At 43.4% G+C, this 22,753-nt stretch overlaps 1 pseudogene across 1 annotated transcript; it reads left to right on the top strand.

Annotated features, from left to right (window-relative positions):
- Positions 1 to 1,498: 1,498 nt before the first annotated feature.
- Positions 1,499 to 1,900, top strand: LOC308346649 (NHP2-like protein 1; annotated as a pseudogene). Its single transcript has one exon. The product of its transcript is annotated as an NHP2-like protein 1 (transcript).
- Positions 1,901 to 22,753: the final 20,853 nt, after the last annotated feature.

Here is a 22,753-nt window from a genome sequence, read left to right as displayed (position 1 = left end):
GTATCCAAAAAGTTCAAGTTAAAAGGTTATTATGGAATTTGTTGTACTGAACATCTCATTGTGATGGTAAATAGGTTAAAATTTTATTTAAAAAATTGAAAAGAATAAGAATAGTGGGAACAAATGAAAATAAAAGTTGTATCTATGAAGTGGTTGTTGTCCTCTTGTTTTTTTGTGTGTGTTTTTTGTTGTTGTTGCTTGTGTGGTTTCTTTGGTTTTTGTTTTTTTGGCTGACTTTCTGGGGGAGGGGCCTGCCTTGTTGTTTTTCAGGCAGTCTCGCTAGAGTTGAGTCCTCCTGCCCCCTATCAAGGGGCTAGGCTCTGAGGAAACCGGTTTTTCAGACTTTTGTTCTCTGGAGGGTTTTTCCCCCCCTCCCCTTGGCAGCTTTTGTTGGCTGTTTGGAGGTTTAGAGGGAAACAAACTGCACCCAGACCTCAGTCTCAGAGAGAAGCCTCAGTCTTTCCCCTCTGGGTGCTCCAGAGCACATAAATTGCCCCTCTACTGCCAGCAGAGCACGTCCCCAATCACAGTCTCAGGGGTCATAGGAACTCCCGCTTTTACCCAAAACCATGAGAAGTAGTAATCCAGAGAGCTGGCTTCCAGCGGCTGCCTCTGCCATGGCTGTCTGAGTAGGTCCAGTACTCTGGAGAGGTCCAACCAGAGATAGCATACTGAGATTTTCACGCTGGCCCGGGCTGGGAGTGTTCAGATTCTCCTGGTCCTAGAGAGCACTGGCTAGTGCCTGCTCTTACCTCTCTCAGGGGAGGGTGTGGAGCTTGACTCAGACCCCGGTCACACAGTGCACATGCAGAGTACCAAGGCTGTGTTTCTAGAGAGTGCCAGCTGGCATCCACACCAGACCCTCTCACACGAGCCGCCACCCAGATGCTCTCCTGCACACCAGCGCCTCAGGATCCAAGGCCTGGCTTCTTCACTGCACTCTCTCTGGCTCAGTGCCAGTGATGGCCATCCTGGGTCCCCGGTCTTAAGGCCCTGTCCCTAACCGCCTGATTCCACCAATTTCCTCTTAAGATCTTTTGCTCTTTTTGAGTGCTTTCCACCAGACTCCAAGTTAATGCTGGTCCCCAATCATAAGGCACTCTCTTATGGGGGTATTACTTTCCAATGGGTTGCTTCTGGTGGCTCCCTCCCCCTTTTGTTTATCTCCTGATATCAGTCCGATGTTCCCACTCTGCTTTACCTGTCCACAGGTGTCTTCTGCCCCCATAGAGGTCTAGAAGTGTATAATTCTAATCTCAGGCTGATTTCATGAGTGATCAGAGTTCTTTGGTAGATAATGAGCTCACTTTAGGGGACTGGCTGAAACTGCACCTCCTACTTCTCCGCCATCTTGTCTCCCAGCATCTGGAAAGATGCTTTTTTATTATAAAACTGCACCTGTGCCATTCCTCCCATGCAACCTTCTGGTCAAGGCAGGCTTGCTCCTGCTATTAAGTCCCCTTGCTCTGAGGGGTGGTGGGACTGCAGAAACACAGATATGACTGAGAGTGATATAAATCCGAAGGTCTACCCCCTCGCGGATGCCCACCTCACCAAGAAACTACTGGACCTTGTTCAGCAGTTATGTAACTAAAACAGCTTTGGAAAAGAGCCAATGAAGCCACCAAAACTCTCAACAGAGGTGTCTCTGTGTTCATCATGATGGCTTCAGATGCTAAGCCCCTGGAGATCATCCTACAACTTCTGCTGCTGTGTAAGGATTAAAAATGGGCCCTAGGTGATTGTGTGCTCCAAGCAGGCCCTGGGGTGGGCCAGCAGGGTTTCCGAGCCTATCATTACCTGCTCTGTCACCATCAAAGAAGGCTCCCAGCTGAAGCACCAGATCCTGTCCATTTAGCAGTCCACTGAAAGGCTCTTAGTCTCAACCAGTTGCCTCTGACCCACTCTTCACTGAGTCCTCCCCCTCGCATTGTGTATCATATTGTCTGTATTATCATTTAGTTTCTCTAGCTACCTTCTCTTGTCATATTCTAGTACTAAATCTGGGTTTTGCATTTTTGTATTATTTTTCTTTTGCTTTACAGGTTGTTATTCATATATTAATCCCCCACCCCACTCCAATCTTCCATTCTACTCTCTCTGCTGTGCTATCCTCCCTTTTTATAAAATGAGCTAATGCTGAGACAGAGTTAAACAAAGTGTTGAGGGGCACCTGGGTGGCTCAGTGGGTTAAGCCTCTGCCTTTGGCTCAGGTCATGATCTCACGGTCCTGGGATCGAGCCCCGCATTGGGTGCTCTGCTCAGCATGGAGCCTGCTTCCCCCTCTCTCTCTTCCTCCCTCTCTGCCTACCTGTGATCTCTCTCTGTCAAATAAATTAAGAAAAAAAAAACAGAAAAAAACACAGTGTTGATACCTTTGAAAGACAAGGAAGAGCCAGGACAGAGATCTGGTTCCAGTGCTCAGGTGCTAACTTCGTGTTTTATGTAGGACATGATGGATGTAAATACCATTCACTTAGTATCCCTTGTGCCTGAAACACAAAATCATTCCATATGTATGTTAGGGTCGATTTAATGTTAAAACCTGTTTAGCTATTAGGGCCTGCTTAGCCAGAGCAACTCCATATTGCCTAGGTAGCCATAGTGTTGTTTACATCCACAGACTTCATTCCGGGAATAAACGCCCCAGCAGTTCCTGGTATCGGTTCTGGGTATCGATTCTGGGAATAAACGCCCTAACAATAGAAGCCACATGCCTTGAGGTCTGCAGTTATGCACTATAAAATGAGCCTGTAAGATCGGGGCGCCATCGCTCTCTTATGAGGTGGCCCTGACCGGTCAGTCTGGTTTCTGATGCCTGGCATGGAAATAAAGCTTTGCTTAACCTTTGCTTGTATCAGTCTCGCTCCTTTGATCACAGACCCCATCTTCTGGGGGCTCGTCTGGGATCAAGCATCGAGAACTGAGCCAGCATCAGATTTCTGGGAAAAGCCTCTGGAGGTAAGATCTCGAGATCCCGTTCTGCGAGATCCTGTTCTGTCTGTTTGCGGAGCTCCAGGGGTGTGGCCCACCAGGGAGAAACTGGATGCAGTATTGCTCCCCAGGGCTGGAGTGGATGCAGGGACGCCCCATCCCTCCACTAGTAGATCACCAGGGGGGTTGAGTCCCCCTAGGCGGTCAGGGGACAGAGAAAATCCCCACCAGTGGCAGGTTGTGTTTTTGAGTTGGGATTATATCTTGCACACCCTTAGACTTGATATCTGGTTGAGGAAGGGCCGCTGGGTCTGTGGTTGTCTTTGTCTTGTCTTTTTGTTGTCTGTTGTGTTGCTTGTTGTGTTTGAAGAAATGGGGCAAGCAGGGAGTAAGGGACCTGTGACACCCCTAAGTCTTGTTCTCCAGCATTTCAAGGATTTTCAAGGTAAAGCCACCCACTCGGGTGATAAGGTTTACCCAGGAAAACTAAAAACACTCTGCCAGTTGGAGTGGCCCACTTTCTCCACAGGATGGCCACTGGAAGGACATCGTGGCCTGGTGATACCTGGTGGACGAGCCACCATCGTGGCTCCAAGTCTCACCTTCCCCCTACTAACAAAATTTAATTAGTCTCTTGGAGACTGTCTTTCTTACCCAGCAGCCCACCTGGGTGGATATTCAGCAGCTCCTTATGGCCCTCCTTAATGCGGAAGAGAGGGATCGCATTATGCGAGAGACCCATAAGGTGATAAGTGAGAGACTTGGCCGGGACCTCGATCCCCGGTGAATGGAGGACTACTGACCAAAGGAACCCCCTGACTGGAATCCAAACTCCGGTGAAGGTAAGGAGAGCCTATGTTTCTACTGCCAGGCTCTGCTGGGAGGCCTCCGTGCGGCTGTGAGGAGACCCCTAAATTTATCTAAAATTAGTGTGGTGACTCAAGGTAAGGATGAGTCTCTGGGGGCTTTTCTAGAAAGGCTTATTGAAGACTATAAAATGTATAGCCTGATCGACCCTGAGGCGACTGAAAATCAGAGGGCAATAAATCTTGCCTTTGCCAGTCAGTCAGCCCCAGATATAAGGAGGAAACTTCAGAAAATTGAAGGATTTGAAGGGAAGAATCTGACTGAGTTAGTGGGAATAGCAGAAAAGCTGTTTAACAACGGGGATACACAAGAAGATGAAAAAGAGACTAGAAAAATAGTTAAAGTTTTAGCATTACATAAGGCGGGAAAGAGACAGGGGGAAAGAGGTCAGTGGAAAAGGAAAAGGCAGGTAGGAGATGGTCAGTGGAAAGAAAAGCCTAAGCACAGAGAAAACAGGTGGGAAGACTTAGATTCAGATCAATGTGCTTACTGCAAGGAAAAAGGACACTGGGCCAGGGAGTGCCCTAAAAAGAAGACAGCAATGCTGGCCACCAAAGACTGAAGGGGCCATGGTTTGGAGCCCCTCCCCAAACCTTGGGTTAAAATTGAGGTGGAGGGGAAATCAATTGATTTTTTCGTGGACACAGGAGCCCAATTTTCATCATTACTAAAGCCTATGGGAAAACTATCTGGAGAGGAAGTCTGGGTACAAGGGGCAAATGGCACAGAAAGACATAAATGGACAACAGAAAGGACTTTAAATTTGGCCTTGGGAGTAGTCAAACATCGATTCTTGGTCCTCCCTAATGCCCCGTATAACCTAATGGGAAGAGATCTCCTCCACAAACTACAGGCTGGCATTCAGTTCTCGGAAGGAGACTTGACTGTGACTTTGGGACAACCCACTGTGCAGATGCTTGTGGCAGCAGTAGATGAACAGCTGCTTTATGAGCCAGTCTCAAAACCAGAGGATACAGGGGAGGAAAGCCTTCTCCAAGCCCTACAGATTGAGTTTCTCGAAGTCTGGGCAGAAGGGAAGCCTTCTGGCGTGGCCAAGGGACGGCCTCCAGTAGTGGTACAGTTAAAAGCGACGGCTATGGCCGTTCACGTCTGGCAGTACTCCCTCCCCTGGGAAGCAAAGGAAGAGATCAGGAAACACATTAACCACCTCTGAGGAGACGGGGTCATAGTTCCTTGCAAGTCTCTAGGAAACACACCTTTGCTGCCCATCAAAAAGGCCGAAACTGGGGAGTACCGACCTGTTCAGGACTTGCGGGAAGTTAACAAATGGGTTGAAGATATCCACCCGATGGTGCCTAACCCCTATACCCTACTCTCCCTCCTGGGCCCCAAAAGAACTGTGTATACCGTCTTAGATCTCAAGGATGCATTTTTCTGCATACCTTTGACAAGGGAGTCTCAGCCCCTCTTTGCTTTTGAGTGGTCCGACCCACAGGAAGGGTTCCAGGGCCAGCTCACCTGGACAAGACTTCCCCAAGGATTCAAGAATTCACCCACCATCTTCAATGAGGCCCTACAAGAGGATTTGCATGAGTACAGAACCTCCAACCTGGGAGTCACTCTGTTACAGTATGTTGATGACTTGCTAATAGCTGCTGAGGACTATGAGTCATGCTTGTGGGGGACAAGAGCTCTCTTACAGACTCTACAGGAAAAAGGGTATTGGGTTTCAGCAAAGAAAGCACAGCTTTGTCAGAGCCATGCCACTTATTTAGGCTTTGATCTCCACAAGGGAGTGTACTCACTGTCTGAGTCCAGGAAACAGGTGATCACCCAATACCCCCGCCCCATCATGCCCCAACAAGTGAGGGAGTTTCTTGGGACGGTGGGCTACTGCAGACAGTGGATACCGCGGTTCACAGAGATTGCCTGACCTCTCTACAAACTGACTAAGGGAGGACTCACTACAGTAGAGTGGACAGCTGAGGCAGAAGGAGCACTTCGAGAATTACAAACAGCCTTACTGAGTGCCCCAGAATTGGCCATCCCAGATGTTACCAAGCCCTTCCACTTGTATGTGGATGAAAAGGCAGGGGTGGCCAAAGGAGTTTTGACTCAGCTCTGGGGCCTTGTCAAAGGCCAGTAGCCTATCTTAGCAAGAAACTAGATCCAGTAGCGGCTGGGTTCCCCCCTTGCCTCTGCATAATTGCTGCCACTGCCCTCCTGGTCAAGGATGCAAGTAAATTGACTTTGGGTCAAAATCTCATCTTCACCACCACTCATGCTATTGAGGGCCCCCTCCGGACCCCACCAGACCAGTGGATGACAAGCGCCCAAGTGACGGGGTATCAAGCCCTCCTCCTCAACAAACCGAAAGTGACTTTCTGACCCCCGGCGGTGCTATATCCAGCCACGTTGCTGCCAGAGGAGCTGGTTGACCACCCATACGACTGCGGGGTGGTCCTAATCAAGATCACAGGAATAAGGCCGGATCTCAGAGACACTCCTCTCCCGGATGCGGAGATGACTCTGTTCACAGACAGGAGTAGCTACATGGCCGATGGAAAGAGGTATGCGGGGGCTGTGGTGGTTTCTCCTGAGCAGGAGCTCTGGAAGGCGGCCCTGCCACACAGAACCTCAGCGCAAAAAGTGAAGCTGATTGCACTCACCAAGGCACTGCAGATGGCCAAGGGTAAGACTGCCAACATCTATACGTACAGTAGGAATGCCTTTGCTACTGTGCATATACATGGGGCTATTTATAAAGAAAGGGGCCTATTAACAGCAGAAGGAAAAGAATTAAAAACAGAGGAAAAATATTGGCTCTTCTTCTGGCTATTTGGGACCTGAAAGAGGTGGTGGTTATGCATTGCCCGGGGCACCAAAAGGGGACTGATCTGGTTTCAAAAGGAAACCAATTAGCAGATCAAGTCACAAAGCAAGCAGCCTGAGAAAGGTGCAAGAACTGGTTACACTCCTGACTCCAGCTCTACCAGAAAAACCAGACTATTCAGAAGAAGATTTACAATATTTACAAAAATGGGCTAAATTAGACTATGAAGGGGATTGGGCTAAGACTAGGACAGGAAAGTTAATTCTTCTTCAAAGACCAGGAAAAAAATTAGTAAGCCAAATACATCAGGGCACTCATTTAGGGACCCTCAAGCTTAAGGAGTTCATGGGCAAGCAGTTCCAGGTTTCTAAATTAGGGCGTATGGCTCAGGATGTGGTTGATAGATGTGCTTAATGTCAGGCGGTAAATGTGGGAGGAAGTAGGATGCGAAGAGGAAAAAGAGAAAGAGGTAGGAAACCAGGAATTTATTGGGAAGTGGATTTTACAGGGATGAAACAAGGAAAGTGTGGACACAAGTATATGTTAGTTTTTGTGGATACCTTTTCAGGCTGGGTAGAGGCTTTTTCCGCCAAACATGAGATGACAGGAGTGGTAGCCAAAAAGCTACTAGAAGAAATAATTCCTAGGTTTGGTTTGCCTCTCGCGGTCGGGTCAGACAATGGTCCTGCATTTGTGAGTTCAGCCTCACAGGCATTGGTCAAGGTCGTGGGCACTAATTGGAAACTATACTGTGCCTACCATCCCCAGAGCTCCGGACAAGTAGAGAGAATGAACCGGACTCTTAAAGGGACCTTGACAAAGTTAATTCTGGAGGCTGGAGGTGGATGGGTGGTTCTCCTTCCCTTCGCCCTCCTTAGGGTGCGGTGTACTCCCTACTTAAACAAGATCACCCCATTTGAAATAATGTTTGGGAGACCCCCTCCACTCTGCCCACAGCTACAAGAGGTTGCCCTAACAGAAATAACTGATCAGTCTGTACTCCAGTCACTGCAGGCTCTACAGTCTGTCTTAAAAAGAGCCCACGCAGGGTTATGAGCTGCCTACACTGAGACGGAGACAGAGGTGGAACCACATCCTTACCAACCCGGAGACTTGGTTTGGATACGCTGCCACCAAGTGGGAAACTTGGAGTCTCATTGGAAGGGACCGTTTACTGTCATCCTATGGAGGACCCGAGAGATTCCAACATCTTACTGCAGGGATAGAATGGACAAAGCATGTGGTTCCCATCTTATTCCTAGAAAAAGGGGGGCTTTGTGTAGCCCTGGGAGAGAAATGCTGCTTCTGGGTAGATGAGCATGACCAACAACTCAGGAACTCCCAGGGATGGTATAAAAGTTTGTTCAACTGGTCTCCATGGATGACTTCCCTAATATCAGCAATTGCAGGCCCCCTGGTTTTACTGTTACTAATGCTACTTTTTGTCCCCTGCATTATTAATGCCCTAATGTCATTTGACCAAAAAAAGAATTGGAGCGATAAAAATGTTAGTCCTACAAACTCAATATAACCCCTTACAACAGGAAGACATAGAATTGGCTGAAGAGTCAAGGAATTGACTAGTCTCCAAAGAAAAGGGGGAAATGTTAGGGCCAATTTAATGTTAAAACCTGTTTAACTATTAGGGTCTGCTTAGCAAGAGTGATTCCATATTGCCTAGGTAGCCATAGTGTTGTATACATCCATGGACTTCATTCCAGGGATAAACACCCCAGCAGTTCCTGGTATTGGTTCTGGGTATCGATTCCGGGAATAAATGCCTTAACAATAGAAACCACATGCCTTGAGGTCTGTGGTTATGCACTATAAAACGAGCCTGTAAGATCAGGGTGCCGTTGCTCTCTTACAAGGCAGCCCTGACTGACTGGTCAGTCTGATTTCTGATGCCTGGCATGGAAATAAAGCTTTGCTTAACCTTCGCTTTGTATCAGTCCCACTCCTTTGATCACGGACCCCATCTATGTGTTTGCTCTCTGGGGGATTATGTATTATTTGGGGAGAAAGCATGTATTCTGTGAGGTTGTTAGGTGTATGTCCAAGTTTCACTAGCCAATATGACCCAACTGTCTGATTTGGTAATGTGATGTTATTCTCCCTCTCCCCCAAGTCCCAAACATGCCCCTGAGGGTGGTACAGCAGCAGCATACCAAAGAGATGTGCTGCAGAATTCCAGAGGCTGCCTGGTCAAGTTAGACATGAGGTAGCTGACCTAGATCTTGAAGGAGTCCAGAGCGGCTAGAAAAAAGAGGGTTAGCTGATGCTGGAATGAAGTCTGGACAAGTCATGGAGACCTGACTGGAAGCTATAGAAAAGATGCTGGAATCGAGGAAACATCCTCTCTGGTGGTTGGGGATGTCTCCAGTGGACAACTGGTACCAGCTCTGAGAGCTCTTACCCTTGTTGCCTGCCATGATGTAGGCCAGATGTATGTATTACTTATCACATCAGAAGGGCAGTGCTAGTGTGTTATTCCTGTGAGCATCCTAATAAAGAAATATATTCATGCTCAAAAAAAAAATGCAGCTGTCATGGTTGGTCCCTCTTTCTATTCCCCTCAATTCCTCTTTAGTTTCTACTCTTCGGTAAAATATTTGTGTCAGAAGTTTTCTCTTATTAAAAATACTTCATCCTTTTATTTTACACCATCACTCTCTTATTCTCAAATTTCAATCATTGCATTATATGGTCTTATCAAATCAATTCTACACACAAAACCTTTTGATATGTTTAATCTGTCTCCATAATGTGAAGATTTTCCAAGACTCATGTGCTTCTGACTTTTGTGCTCTCCAATTCATTTTAAACTTTTTCACTGTGCAAAACAGACATCTGGCCTCAGTTATTCCTGTCCTATTTGAGAACTAAATTCTGTTTTAAACAGGAGGAAGGAAATTTCAATCCTCTACCTCCAGGATTCTGGTGTGTTTCCCTTTCCTTCAGTATTACTTTCCTCCACGTTTGAAGGATATAGCCAATGCCTAGTATAAGAGGTTATTCTCAGAGTCAGAAATCTTCTGGCCCGCATACCAGGGGATGGTACAGAGAAGCTGATAGCTACAAGTTCTGAGATGGAACTGTTCAAGGACTAACCAGGTTGTGTGAAAAAAAAAAAAAAAAAGCAGGAAAAGAGGGTTAGCAAGAGAAATTCCCAGTGGCAAAAAAAAAAAAAAAAAAAAAAAAAAATCTTTTGGGAAGGGAATCCAGTATTTTTTTTTTTTAAGATTTTATTTATTTGACAGAGAGAAACACAATGAGAGAGTGAACTGAAGCAGGGGGAGTGGGAGACGGAGAAGCAGGCTTCCCTCCAAGCAGGGAAACTGATGTGGGGCTCGATCCCATGACTCTGGGATCATGACCCAAGCTGAAGGCAGACCCTTAACAACTGAGCCACTAAGGTGCCCTGCCAGTATTATTTTAAATGAGATTTTAAAAACTCAGGGATCAGAGCCCTTCCTAATGAGGTTAGAGTGATCCTATCAAACATAAATTATTCTAGCTTTTTCATGACTCTATTAAGCAGGTATAGAGCATTACTGAGGAAGACGATTGGACTGGAAGTTAGGCTGACTTCTAGTTCTGGCCCTGTGAATGTAACACTGTGAACACACTGGCTAGCTGTTTACCCTCATGGGGTTAGTTCTCCACTGGCAGAATGAAGTAACTGAAAAAGATTCCCTCAAAGTTCTTTCCCCCTTCTACACAAACTTATAATTCTGATAATCTTATTTGTTTAATATGTGTCTATATTTCCTGTTTAAAAGATGGGTCTCCCCAGACCCTGAATGACTGAAAAACTTTACATCTCCAAAAGGAAGGATAGCGAACTTTGTGGAGACTTGGCCTCTGATGAACTCCTGAGAGCCTCACAAAGTAACCAAGATTTTCTGAAAAGGTAGGGAAACAAGTGCACGGTCTTTTTCCCCAAAAAGCTCTCTCAGGTCATCAGGATTTTCTCATCAATGATACATGGTAATCTGAAATGTTTGTTAACAGAAAGGGTGAAAATTTCTTCACTCAGCTCAATACCCACTTTTTATGTATATATAACTGGGTTATCACCAGGAAGTACAAGTTTGTGGAGAAGGTACTATTAAATCAATTTCTCTATGTATTTGTGAGGACTACTGTTTTGTTTCTTCCATGAGCAATTCAATACCTATTTCTAGGAAATTCTAGGAAATATTTTCTAGGAAATACATGTTTCCTGGGCTTTTTCTATATGCCAGCCACTATTTTAGGCAGGTGATATACTGTTAGACAAAGCAGAAAGGGTCCTATATCATAAACTTCAATATTATATTTATGAAAAGCTATAAAATCCTCTTTATTTGTCTTTTAGGATTTTCTTTTCCATTTTCTTATCTCTTCTTTTATTCTCCCAGTCTCTTTCCAATCCATCTTTATTCTTCCTTTCTTCTCTGCTTGTTCCTTATAGATTCTACTGATTGTGACTCCACCACATTGATTGCACTCACAGTTCCATCTTTTGTATTGTGACTGTCTCATTTTAGAATAATTTAGATCATTAACAGATTAAATTACATGTTATAAATAGAAGCTTAGAGTCTTTAAACTATTATGTTCGTGTAAGATATTCCTGCTTAAAAAAAGTTAATTATCACTCAAACTCCAAGACACACATTTCAGCAGTACTAACAGTAATAAAAATTTCCCAAATCTCACAAATTAATTCAGAGACCTTAATTGACTTTGTAATATGAAACACCCACTTTCATGGTGACAGTCCTAAAGCATTAGGTTTATATGTTTCATCGCAGCCTAACAGGACAAAACATATTGCCTTAAGAAGTCAACATAATTCTTCATCTGCAACCTTATTAAAGGCACTGAATTGGGTGGTTAGTTTATGAAATCACCAAACACCTTTTGTTCAGCAGCATAGAGGGTATTGCCATGAAATTTTCCAGGGATAATATCATTAATTCTATAATGTTTCCCAGATTAATTTCTCTTCCCCAAATTCTTTGCCCCTATGTCTCTGTAACTTGGATGATTTAAATATGGGTAAAAAGTCCAGTGACAGTAGTATGGATGAATTGAAAATAAAACATAGAGGGGGAAATCTGTCCATGATGGCGATATAGTAAGGTCCTGAACTTACCTCCTCCTAAAGAATAACCAAGAGCTGACTGAATACCTTCTGCATAACTAAAGATTGAAGGGTAAGAGAGAATAGCCATAGGGAAGAGACAAATATACAGTAAGAAAGGAAACTTCCACCATTGATGTTGCAAAGTACAGTGAAGAGGGATCATGCTGAGGGAGTGGAAGTGCATTTATCTGCCCTGGGGCATAGTAAAACAGCCACAGTTTAAAAGAGCAACTAGTACACAATAGAGCCAATGTCAGAACTTCAAGTGGCAAGGGAGCTGCTGGAACTATCTCTGGATTGGAGGAGCTAGCAAGTGCCATAGTTTACATTACCCCTCCACCTTGAGAGTACAGACCAAAGCAGGGTCTGGATGCCACAGCCAGCCTGCTGTTTCAGAGTGCCCTGGGCCCCTATCCCACACCAGCCCTAGCCATCCCACTAAAGCAGCCCCAAGGTAGTACACACCAGGACACCCCTGCTCACTACAGCTCGAGCAGCTGCACCAAGATGACAGAGGTGCAAAACACCCCTGATTATTCCTTGCCCAGACCACTGCAACTTTAGATGGCTGGCTAGGGAGCCCCCAGTGAACAGTACTCAGGGACCTCCTAGCTAATGCCTACTTTAGCTCCAAACTCCTCAAAGGGGCACCTCCTGAGCTGAGCACACCAGGGCACCCCAGCTTATACCCACTTCAACTTCAGCTATCTTGCCAGGGCACCCTCAGTGTAGGGATTCTCTGGACACTCTAGCTAATGTCCACTTTGATTTCAGCTATTCTGCCAGTGTACCCTCTGCTCGGAGAGACCAGGTACCACACTGGCCCACACCTAACTTCAGTTTGAGCTGCCCTGCCATGGTACCCTTTATGCAAAGAACCCCAAGACCACCCCAGCCACACCCACTTCACTTACTGCTATCCTTCCAGGGTGCCCCTTCATAGTGACCTAGGACACCCTGACCTCTATCCTGTCTCAACTCCAGCCACCCTACCAGGGCACTCTCCGAGCAGAGTATTGGAACGCCATGGTTAACACCCACTTCAACTTCAGGTATCCTGCTAAGGTGCCTTCTTTGTGTAGAGCCTCAGGAACCCCTAGCTTGCACTCACTTAAGCTTTAGTTGTCTTGCCAAGACACCTGCTGCAAGGAGACACCAGGGACCTACTGTCCCGCACCCTGCTTTACCTCCAGCCACCCTGCCAGGATACCCTCCATACTGGGCACCCCAGGACACCCCAGCCTGGACCCACTTCAGCTTCAGCTGTCCTACAAGAATGCCCTCTACATAGAGAGCCCCAGGACCTCCAGCTCGCATCCATGTTACTTTCAACCATCCTGACAGAATGCCCTCTGCACATTGAGTCTTGAGACACTCCTGATCTGCATTCGCTTAAGATGCAGCAGTCCTTTCAGTGTTCTCTCTTCATAGAGAACCTCAAGGCTCCCCCAGCCGAAGCCCACTTTAGCTCCAGTCATCCGACCAGGACAGCTCCAGCATAAAGTGATCTGTGACCCCCAGTCCATGCCAGCCATAGCTTGAGGTAACCCATAACCTTCAGCCTACAAAATTCACCAAGTATGCACAGGCTACACAGGAGACAAATAAACAAAAGACAATTTCTGCAAGTTTAGAAGAAGCTGCTCCTCCTAATTCAAAGAAATAAACACAAAGTTAAGTGACATGGGGAGACAGAGGAATATGCTCTAAAAGAAAGAACAAGACAAAACCTCAAAAAGAACCCAATTAAATGGGGGCATCTGGGTGGCTCAGTCAGTTAAGTGTTTGCCTTCAGCTCAAGTCATGATCCCAGGGTGCTGGGATAGAGTCCCAAGTGGCACTCCCTGCTCAGTGGGGAATCTGCTCCTCCCACTCACTCTGCCCCTCCCCCTTGCCTGGACATGCTCTCTCTCTCTCCCCCTCTTGTCTCTCAAATAAATAAATAAATAAAATCTTCTAACAAAAGCAAAACAAAATAAAAAAAATTTCAATGAAATGGAGGAAACCAACATACCTGATAAGGACTTTATAGTAATGATCATAAAGATGTTCAGCAGGCTAGAGAGAAGAGCAGAACAACTCAATAAGACCTTCAATAGAGAAATAGAATATATATTTTAAAAGAAAGCAGAGTTCAAGAATACAATAACTGAAATGAACAATACATAAAAAGAAATCAACAGTAGATTAGTGGATGCAAAACACCCAAGCTGATCAGACAAGATGGCAGAGAAGTAGGAGGAGATGCCATTTCAACCTCTCCCCTAAAGTGAGCTGATTACCTACCAAAGAACCATGACTACCCATGAAATCAGCCTGAGATTAGAATTACACACTTCTGGGTCTCTACGGGGACAGAAGACACCAGTGGGCAGGTAAAGTGGAGTGGGAACATCGGACTGATATCAGAAGATAAACAAAAGGGGGAAGGAGCCACCAGAAGCAACCCATTGGAAAGTAATATCCCAATACGAGAGTGCCTTGTGATTGGGGACCAGCATTAACTTGGAGTCTGGTGGAAAGCACTCAAAAAGAGCAAAGGATCATAGGGAGAAATTGGGGAAATCAGGTGATTAGGGACAGGGGCTTAAGCCTGCGACCCAAGACAGCCACCACTAGTGCTGAGCCAGAGAGAGTGCATCGAAGATGCCTGGTCTTGGTCCCTGAGCCAGTGGCATGCCTGAGAGCATATGGGTGGCGGCACCTGTGAGGGTGAGGGAACCACACCAGCTGGCAGAACCACAGCCTTTTGCTGTGTGTGCCCACGTGTGTGTGCACACGCACGCTGCGTGACCAGAGTCTGAGTCGTGCCCTACACCCTCCCCTGAGAGAGGTGCGTGCAGGCGCCAGCCAGCCAGCACTCTCTAGGACTTGGAGAGTCTGAGCACTCCCAGCCTGGGCCAGCATGAAAATCTCACTGTGCTGGGAACCTGGGTGGCTCAGTGGGTTAAAGCTTCTGCTTTCGGCTCAGGTCATGATCCCAGGGTCCTGGGATCGAGTCCTGCATCAGGTTCTCTGCTCAGCGGGGAGCCTGCTTTCTCCTCTCTCTCTGCCTGCCTCTCTGCCTACTTGTGATCTCTGTCTGTCAAATAAATAAAATCTTTAAAAAAAAAAAGAAAATCTCATTGTGCTATCTCTGCTTGGGACATCTTTGGCGGTCTGGACCTGCCCAGACAGCCACGGATAGTATTTCTCTTGGTTTTGGGTACAGGCGGGAGTTCCTGTGACCCCAGAGACCATGACTGGGAATGAGAACGTACTCTGTCAGTGGCAGAGGGGGAATTTATGTGCTCTGGAGCACCCAGAGGGGAAGAAACTGAGGCTTCTCTCTGAGAGGGAGGTCTGGGTGCAGTTTGCTTTCCTCTAAACCTCCAAAAACCACCAAAAGCCACCAAGGAGAGAGAAAACAAATGAACAAACAAAAAAACTTCAGAGAACAAAGGCCTGAAAAAGGGGTCTCCTGAGAGCCCAACCCCTTGATGGAGGCAGGAGGACTTAACTCTAGCAACACTGCCTGAAAACCCACGGGGCAGGCCCCTCCCCCAGAAAGCCAGCCCCCCTCCAAAAAAAAGACAAGAGGACAACCACCACTACTTTGTATATACGACTTTTATTTTTAACTCGTTCCCACTATTCATTTTTATATATAACTTTTTAAATTTTTTTATTTTTTTATATATAACTTTTTAACCTATTTACCATCACAATGATTGTTCAGTACATCAAATTCCATAATAACTTTTTAACCTGAACTTTTGTGATACATACACGTGTGTTTTTCTTTTGCTTTTCTATTTTTAATTTATTTTATTATTATTTTTTAAATATTCATATAAAGATAAGCTTCAAGGTAATCCCCTTTCCCCAATCAATACTACCCCTATAGGTAAACCAGTTTTAATCCCCCTTTATCACAGGAAAGTTGAATCCTTTAACAAAGATATCAAGATACATACAGGAAGAATCAAAATAACCTTCCTCATCCACAATGAGAATTTATAACCACTCTCCAACTTTTTCTTCTGTCAGTGTTTCTGTGCATTTTTTTTTTGTCCTGGTAAAATATAAATCTTATACTTGGGGTTTTTTTTTTGAAGAGGTTCTTTTATTTATTTATTTATTTATTTTCTCTTATCTATATTTTTTATGTTGTTCAATGTTTAATTGAAAAGCAAAGTAGGAAGGATAAAGAAAAAAAGCAGCTAAAACCAATCAGCTATGATTTTATGCCTCATGAACATCATTTTTCCCCTTTCCTGTGGTGTGCTATGTCTTAATCTGGAGTTTTCTCAAGGATGATGGTTTCCCACAGAAATATTGTTCTGTGAACAATGTCTGCTATTTTTTTTATTTTTTTAATAAACATATAATGTATTTTTTTTCATATAATGTATTTTTATCTCCAGGGGTACAGGTCTGTGAATCGCCAGGTTTACACACTTCACAGCACTCACAATAGTACAGTACATACCTTCCCCAATGTCCATAACCCCACCACCATCTCCCTCCCCGACTCCCCGCAGCAACCCTCAGTTTGTTTTGTGAGATTAAGAGTCACTTATGGTTTGTCTCCATCCCAATCCCATCTTTTTTCAATTATTCTTTTCCTATCACCCGAACCCCCCATGTTGCATCTCCATTTCCTCATATCAGGGAGATCATATGATAGTTGTCTTTCTCCGATTGACTTATTTCGCTAAGCATGATACCCTCTAGTTCCATCCATGTTGTCGCAAATGGCAAGATTTCATTTCTTTTGATGGCTGCATAGTATTCCATTGTGTATATATACCAGCTCTTCTTTATCCATTCATCTGTTGATGGACATCTAGGTTCTTTCTATAGTTTGGCTATTGTAGACATTGCTGCTATAAACATTCAGGTGCACGTGTCCCTTCGGATCACTACATTTGTATCTTTAGGGTAAATACCCAGTAGTACAATTGCTCGGTCATAGGATAGTTCTATTTTCAACTTTTTGAGGAACCTCCAGGCTGTTTTCCAGAGTGGTTGCACTAGCTTGCATTCCCACCAACAGTGTAGGAGGGTTCCCCTTTCTCCACATCCTCACCAGCATCTGTCATTTCCTGACTTGTTAATTTTAGCCATTCTGACTGGTGTGAGGTGATATCTCATTGTGGTTTTGATTTGTATTTCCCTGATGCCAAGTGATATGGAGCACTTTTTCATGTGTCTGTTGGCCATCTGGATGTCTTCTTTGCAGAAATGTCTGTTCATGTCCTCTGCCCATTTCTTGATTGGATTATTTGTTCTTTGGGTGTTGAGTTTGCTAAGTTCTTTATAGATTTTGGATACTAGCCCTTTATCTGATATGTCATTTGCAAATATCTTCTCCCATTCTGTCCGTTGTCTTTTGGTTTTGTTAATCGTTTCCTTGTGAAAAAGCTTTTGATCTTAATGAAGTCCCAATAGTTCATTTTTGCCCTTGCTTCCCTTGCCTTTGGCGATGTTCCTAGGAAGAAGTTGCTGTGGCTGAGGTCAAAGAGGTTGCTGCCTGTGTTCTCCTCAAGGATTTTGATGGATTCCTTTCTCACATTGAGGTCCTTCATCCATTTGGAGTCTATTTTCATGTGTGGTGTAAGGAAATGGTCCAGTTTCAATTTTGTGCATGTGGCTGCCCAAATTTCCCAATGCCATTTATTGAAGAGGCTGTCTTTTTTCCATTGGACATTCTTTCCTGCTTTGTCAAAGATTAGTTGACCATAGAGTTGAGGGTCTATTTCTGGGCTCTCTGTTCTGTTCCATTGATCTATGTGTCTGTTTTTGTGCCAGTACCATACTGTCTTGATGATGACAGCTTTGTAATAGAGCTTGAAGTCCGGAATTGTGATGCCACCAACTTTGGCTTTCTTTTTCAGTATTCCTTTGGCTATTCGAGGTCTTTTCTGGCTCCATATAAATTTTAGGATTATTTGTTCCATTTCTTTGAAAAAAATGGATGGGATTTTGATAGGGATTGCATTAAATGTGTAGATTGCTTTAGGTAGCACAGACACTTTCACAATATTTTTTCTTCCAATCCATGAGCATGGAATGTTTTTCCATTTCTTTGTGTCTTCCTCAATTTCTTTCATGAGTACTTTATAGTTTTCTGAGTATAGATTCTTTGCCTCTTTGGTTAGGTTTATTCCTAGGTATCTTATGGTTTTGGGTGCAATTGTAAATGGGATTGACTCCTTAATTTCTCTTTCTTCTGTCTTGTTGTTGGTGTAGAGAAATGCAACTGATTTCTCTGCATTGATTTTATATCCTGACACTTTACTAAATTCCTGTACAAGTTCCAGCAGATTTGGAGTGGAGTCTTTTGGGTTTTCCACATATAGCGTCATATCATCTGCAAAGAGTGATAGTTTGACTTCTTCTTTGCCAATTTGGATGCCTTTAATTTCTTTTTGTTGTCCGATTGCTGAGGCTAGGACTTCTAGTACTATATTGAATAGCAGTGGTGATAATGGACATCCTTGCCGTGTTCCTGACCTTAGAGGAAAAGCTTTCAGTTTTTCTCCATTGAGAATGATATTTGCACTGGGTTTTTCATAGATGACTTTGATAATATTGAGGTATGTGCCTTCTGTCCCTACACTTTGAAGAGTTTTGATCAGGAAGGGATGCTGTACTTTATCAAATGCTTTTTCAGCATCTATGGAGAGTATCATATGGTTCTTGTTCTTTCTTTTATTAATGTGTTGTATCACATTGTTTGATTTGCAGATGTTGAACCAAACTTGCAGCCCTGGAATAAATCCCACTTGATCGTGGTGAATAATCCTTTTAATGTACTGTTGAATCCTATTGACTAGTATTTTGGTGAGAATTTTCACATCTGTGTTCATCAAGGATATTGATCTGTAATTCTTTTTTGATGGGATCCTTGTCTGGTTTGGGGATCAAGGTGATGCTGGCCTCATAATATGAGTTTGGAATTTTTCCTTCCATTTCTATTTTTTGGAACAATTTCAGGAGAATAGGAATTAATTCTTCTTTTTTTAAATTTTTTATTTATTTTCAGTGTAACAGTATTCATTGTTTTTTCATCACACCCAGTGCTCCATGCAATCTGTGCCCTCCCTAATACCCACCACCTGGTTCCCCCAACCTCCCATCCCCTGCCCCTTCAAAACCCTCAGGTTGTCTTTCAGAGTCCACAGTCTCTCATGGTTCACCTCCCCTTCCAATTTCCCTCAACTCCCTTCTTTAAATGTTTGGTAGAATTCCCCTGGGAAGCCATCTGGCCCTGGGCTTTTGTTTGTTCAGAGATTTTTGATGACTGTTTCAATCTCCTTACTGGTTATGGGTCTGTTCAGGTTTTCTATTTCTTCCTGGTTCAGTTGTGGTAGTTTATATGTCTCTAGGAATGCATCCATTTCTTCCAGATTGTCAAATTTGTTGGCATAGTGTTGCTCATAATATGTTCTTATAATTGTTTGTATTTCTTTGGTGTTGGTTGTGATCGCTCCTTTTTCATTCATGATTTTATTTATTTGGGTCCTTTCTCTTTTCTTTTTGATAAGTCTGGCCAGGGGTTTATCAATCTTATTAATTCTTTCAAAGAACCAGCTCCTAGTTTCATTGACTTGTTCTATTGTTTTTTTGGTTTCTATTTCATTGATTTCTGCTCTGATCTTTATTATTTCTCTTCTCTTGCTCGGTTTAGGCTTTCTTTGTTGTTCTTTCTCCAGCTCCTTTAGGTGTAGGGTTAGGTTGTGTATTTGAGTCCTTTCTTGTTTCTTAAAAAAGGCTTGTATTGCTATATATTTTCCTCTCAGGACTGCCTTTGCTGTGTCCCACAGATTTTGAACCATTGTGTTTTCATTATCATTTGTTTCCATGAAATTTTTCAATTCTTCTTTAATTTCCTGGTTGACCCATTCATTCTTTAGAAGGATGCTGTTTAGTCTCCATGTATTTGCATTCTTTCCAAATTTCCTCTTGTGATTGAGTTCTAGGTTCAGAGCATTGTGGTCTGTAAATATGCAGGGAATGATCCCAATCTTTTGATACCAGTTGAGACCTGATTTATGACCCAGAATGTGATGTATTCTGGAGAATGTTCCATGTGCACTAGAGAAGAATGTGTGTTATGTTGCTTTGAGATGAAATGTTCTGAATATATCTGTGATGTCCATCTGGTCTAGTGTGTCATTTAAGGCCTTTATTTCCTTGTGGATCTTTTGCTTGGATGATCCGTCCATTTCAGTGAGGGGAGTGTTAAAGTCCCCTACTATTATTGTATTACTGTTGATGTGTTTCTTTGATTTTGTTATTAATTGGTTTATATAGTTGGCTGCTCCCATGTTAGGGGCATAGATATTTAAAGTTGTTAGATCTTCTTGTTGGACAGACCTTTTTAGTATGATATAGTGTCCTTCCTCATCTCTTCTTATAGTCTTTGCCTTAATATCGAATTGATCTGATATAAGGATTGCCACCCCAGCTTTCTTCTGATATCCATTAGCATGGTAAGTTGTTTTCCACCCCCTCACTTTAAATCTGGAGGTGTCTTAGGGTCTAAAACTCATATTGATATTAACATATAGTAACATATTGATGGGTTTTGTTTTTTAATCCATTCGGATACTCTGTGTCTTTTGAATAGGGCATTTAGCCCATTAACGTTCAGGGTAAATATTGAGAATATGAATTTAGTGCCATTGTATTGCCTGTAAGGTGACTGTAACTGTATATTGTCTCTGTTCCTTTCTGATCTAATCTACTGCTTTTAGGCTCTCTCTCTGCTTAGAGGACCGCTCTCAATATTTCCTATAGAGCTGGTTTGGTGTTTGCAAATTCTTTCAGTTTTTGTTTGTCCTAGAAGCTTTTTATCTCTCAAATTTTCAATGATAGCCCAGCTGGATAAAGTATTCTTGGCTGCCCCTTATCTATTTTTGTCTGTCTTTTTGTTTGTCTGTTTTTGTTTGTGTATTTCACAACATTTTAACCTATTCAACATCACATTGAGATGTTCAGTACAACAAATTCCATAATAACCTTTCAACTTGAACTTTTTGGATACATATACCTGTTTTTGTTTTGCTTTACTATTTTTAAAATTTTTAAAATTTTATTTATTTTTTAATATTCATATAGAGATAAGCTTCAAGGTAACCCTCTTTCCCCAGTCAATGCTACCGCTGTGTATAAACCAGTTTTAATGTCCTTTTGTCTCAGGAAATTTGAGTCCTTTAACAAAGATATCAAGATACATCCAGGGAGAATCAAAATAACCTTCTTCACCCAACTGAGAATTTATAACCACCCTCTCATCTTTTTCTTCTGTCAGTGTTTCTGTGTATTTCTTTTTGCTCTGGTAGTATATAAATCTTTTTCATTTCACTTCATTTTGGCTGGGTTCTTTTTTTTTTTCCTTCTCATTTACTTTGTCGGTCTTTTTGTCGGTCTGCTTTTGTTCGTATACTTTATAAAACTTACCTTTGGGGCCCGTTTGGGCTGGGTCTTCTCTTTTCTTTTTTTCTTTTCTTTTTTCCTGTCCCTCTCTCTCTCTTTTTCTTTTTTCTTTGTCTTTGGTGGGGACTCCCGATTGCTCAGAAGCATCCCAGGATGCACCTTGCCTGTACCACGGTTAATACATTCAGCTACACATCCATTCAGCCATCTCTCACCAAAATGACTAGGAGGAGAAACTCCCTACAGAAGAAAAATTCAGAGACTGGGCGCTCTCCATCAGAGCTATTGGATATGGACATAGACAGTATGTCAGAAAGGGAATTCAGGCTAACAATTATCCAGGCAATGGCTAGGTTGGAGAAAGCCTTTGATGACAAAATGGAATTGATTAGGGCAGAAGTGAAAGCCACCAGGGATGATGTTAACCATGCTCTCAATGAGCTCCAATCTAATCTAAATTCTCTAACAGCTAGGGTAACTGAAGCAGAAGATAGAATTAGTGATCTAGAGGACAAACTGATAGAGAAAAAGGATCAGGAGGAAGCCTGGAACAAACAGCTTAGAAGACATGAAAACAGAATTAGGGTAATAAATGATGCCATGATATGTTCCAATGTCAGAGTTATTGGAATCCCTGAGGGGGGAGGAGAAAGAAAGAAGACTAGGAGATATAGTTGAACAAATTCTCCATGAAAATTTTCCCAATCTGGTGAATGGAACCAGCGTTCGTGTCCTAGAGGCAGAAAGGATCTCCCCCCAAGATCATAGAATCTAGAAAGACCTTGAGACACCTGATTGTGAAAACTGATGAATCAAATTTTAGACAGGCGCTCTTGAAAGCAGCTAGGGTGAAGAAATTCCTTATGTACAGAGGAAAGCCCATCAGAATAACGTCAGACCTGTCCACAGAAACCTGGCAAGCCAGAAAGGGCTGGCAAGAGGTGTTCAGGGCACTAAATGAGAAGAACATGCAGCCAAGAATAATTTATCTAGCAAGACTGACATCCGAAATGGATGGAGAGATAAAGAGCTTCCAAGACCGGCAAGGCTTAAAAGAGTATGTGACCACCAAGACGGCACTACAAGAAATATTAAGGGGGGTTCTATAAAAGAGGAAAAAACCCAAGAATATCATTGAACAGAAATTTATGGAGACAATCTATAGAAACAAAGACTTCACAGGAACACAATGTCAATAAAAACGTATCTCTCAATAATCACTCTCAACGTGAATGGCCTAAATGCACCCAGAAAACGGCACAGGGTTGCAGACTGGATAAAACGACAGGACCCATCCATATGTTGTCTACAAGAGACCCATTTTGAACCTAAGGATACATCCAGACTGAAAGTGAAGGGATGGAGAAGCATCTTTCATGTCAATGGGCCTCAAAAGAAGGCCAGGGTAGCGATTCTCATAGCAGATAAATTAGATTTTAAAGTAAAGACTGTAGTCAGAGATACAGAAGGACACTACATAATTCTTAAAGGGACTATCCACCAAGAAGATCTAACAATTACAAATATTTATGCCCCCAATAGGGGAGCGGCCAATTACATAAGAAAACTGTTAATCAAGATAAAGAGTCATATTGATA

This window comes from Martes martes (genome assembly GCF_963455335.1).
Source record: "Martes martes genome assembly, chromosome: 7".
NCBI lineage: Eukaryota > Metazoa > Chordata > Mammalia > Carnivora > Mustelidae > Martes > Martes martes.
Note: the sequence above shows the minus strand (reverse complement) of the source record. Positions and strands in the feature narration are given on the sequence as shown.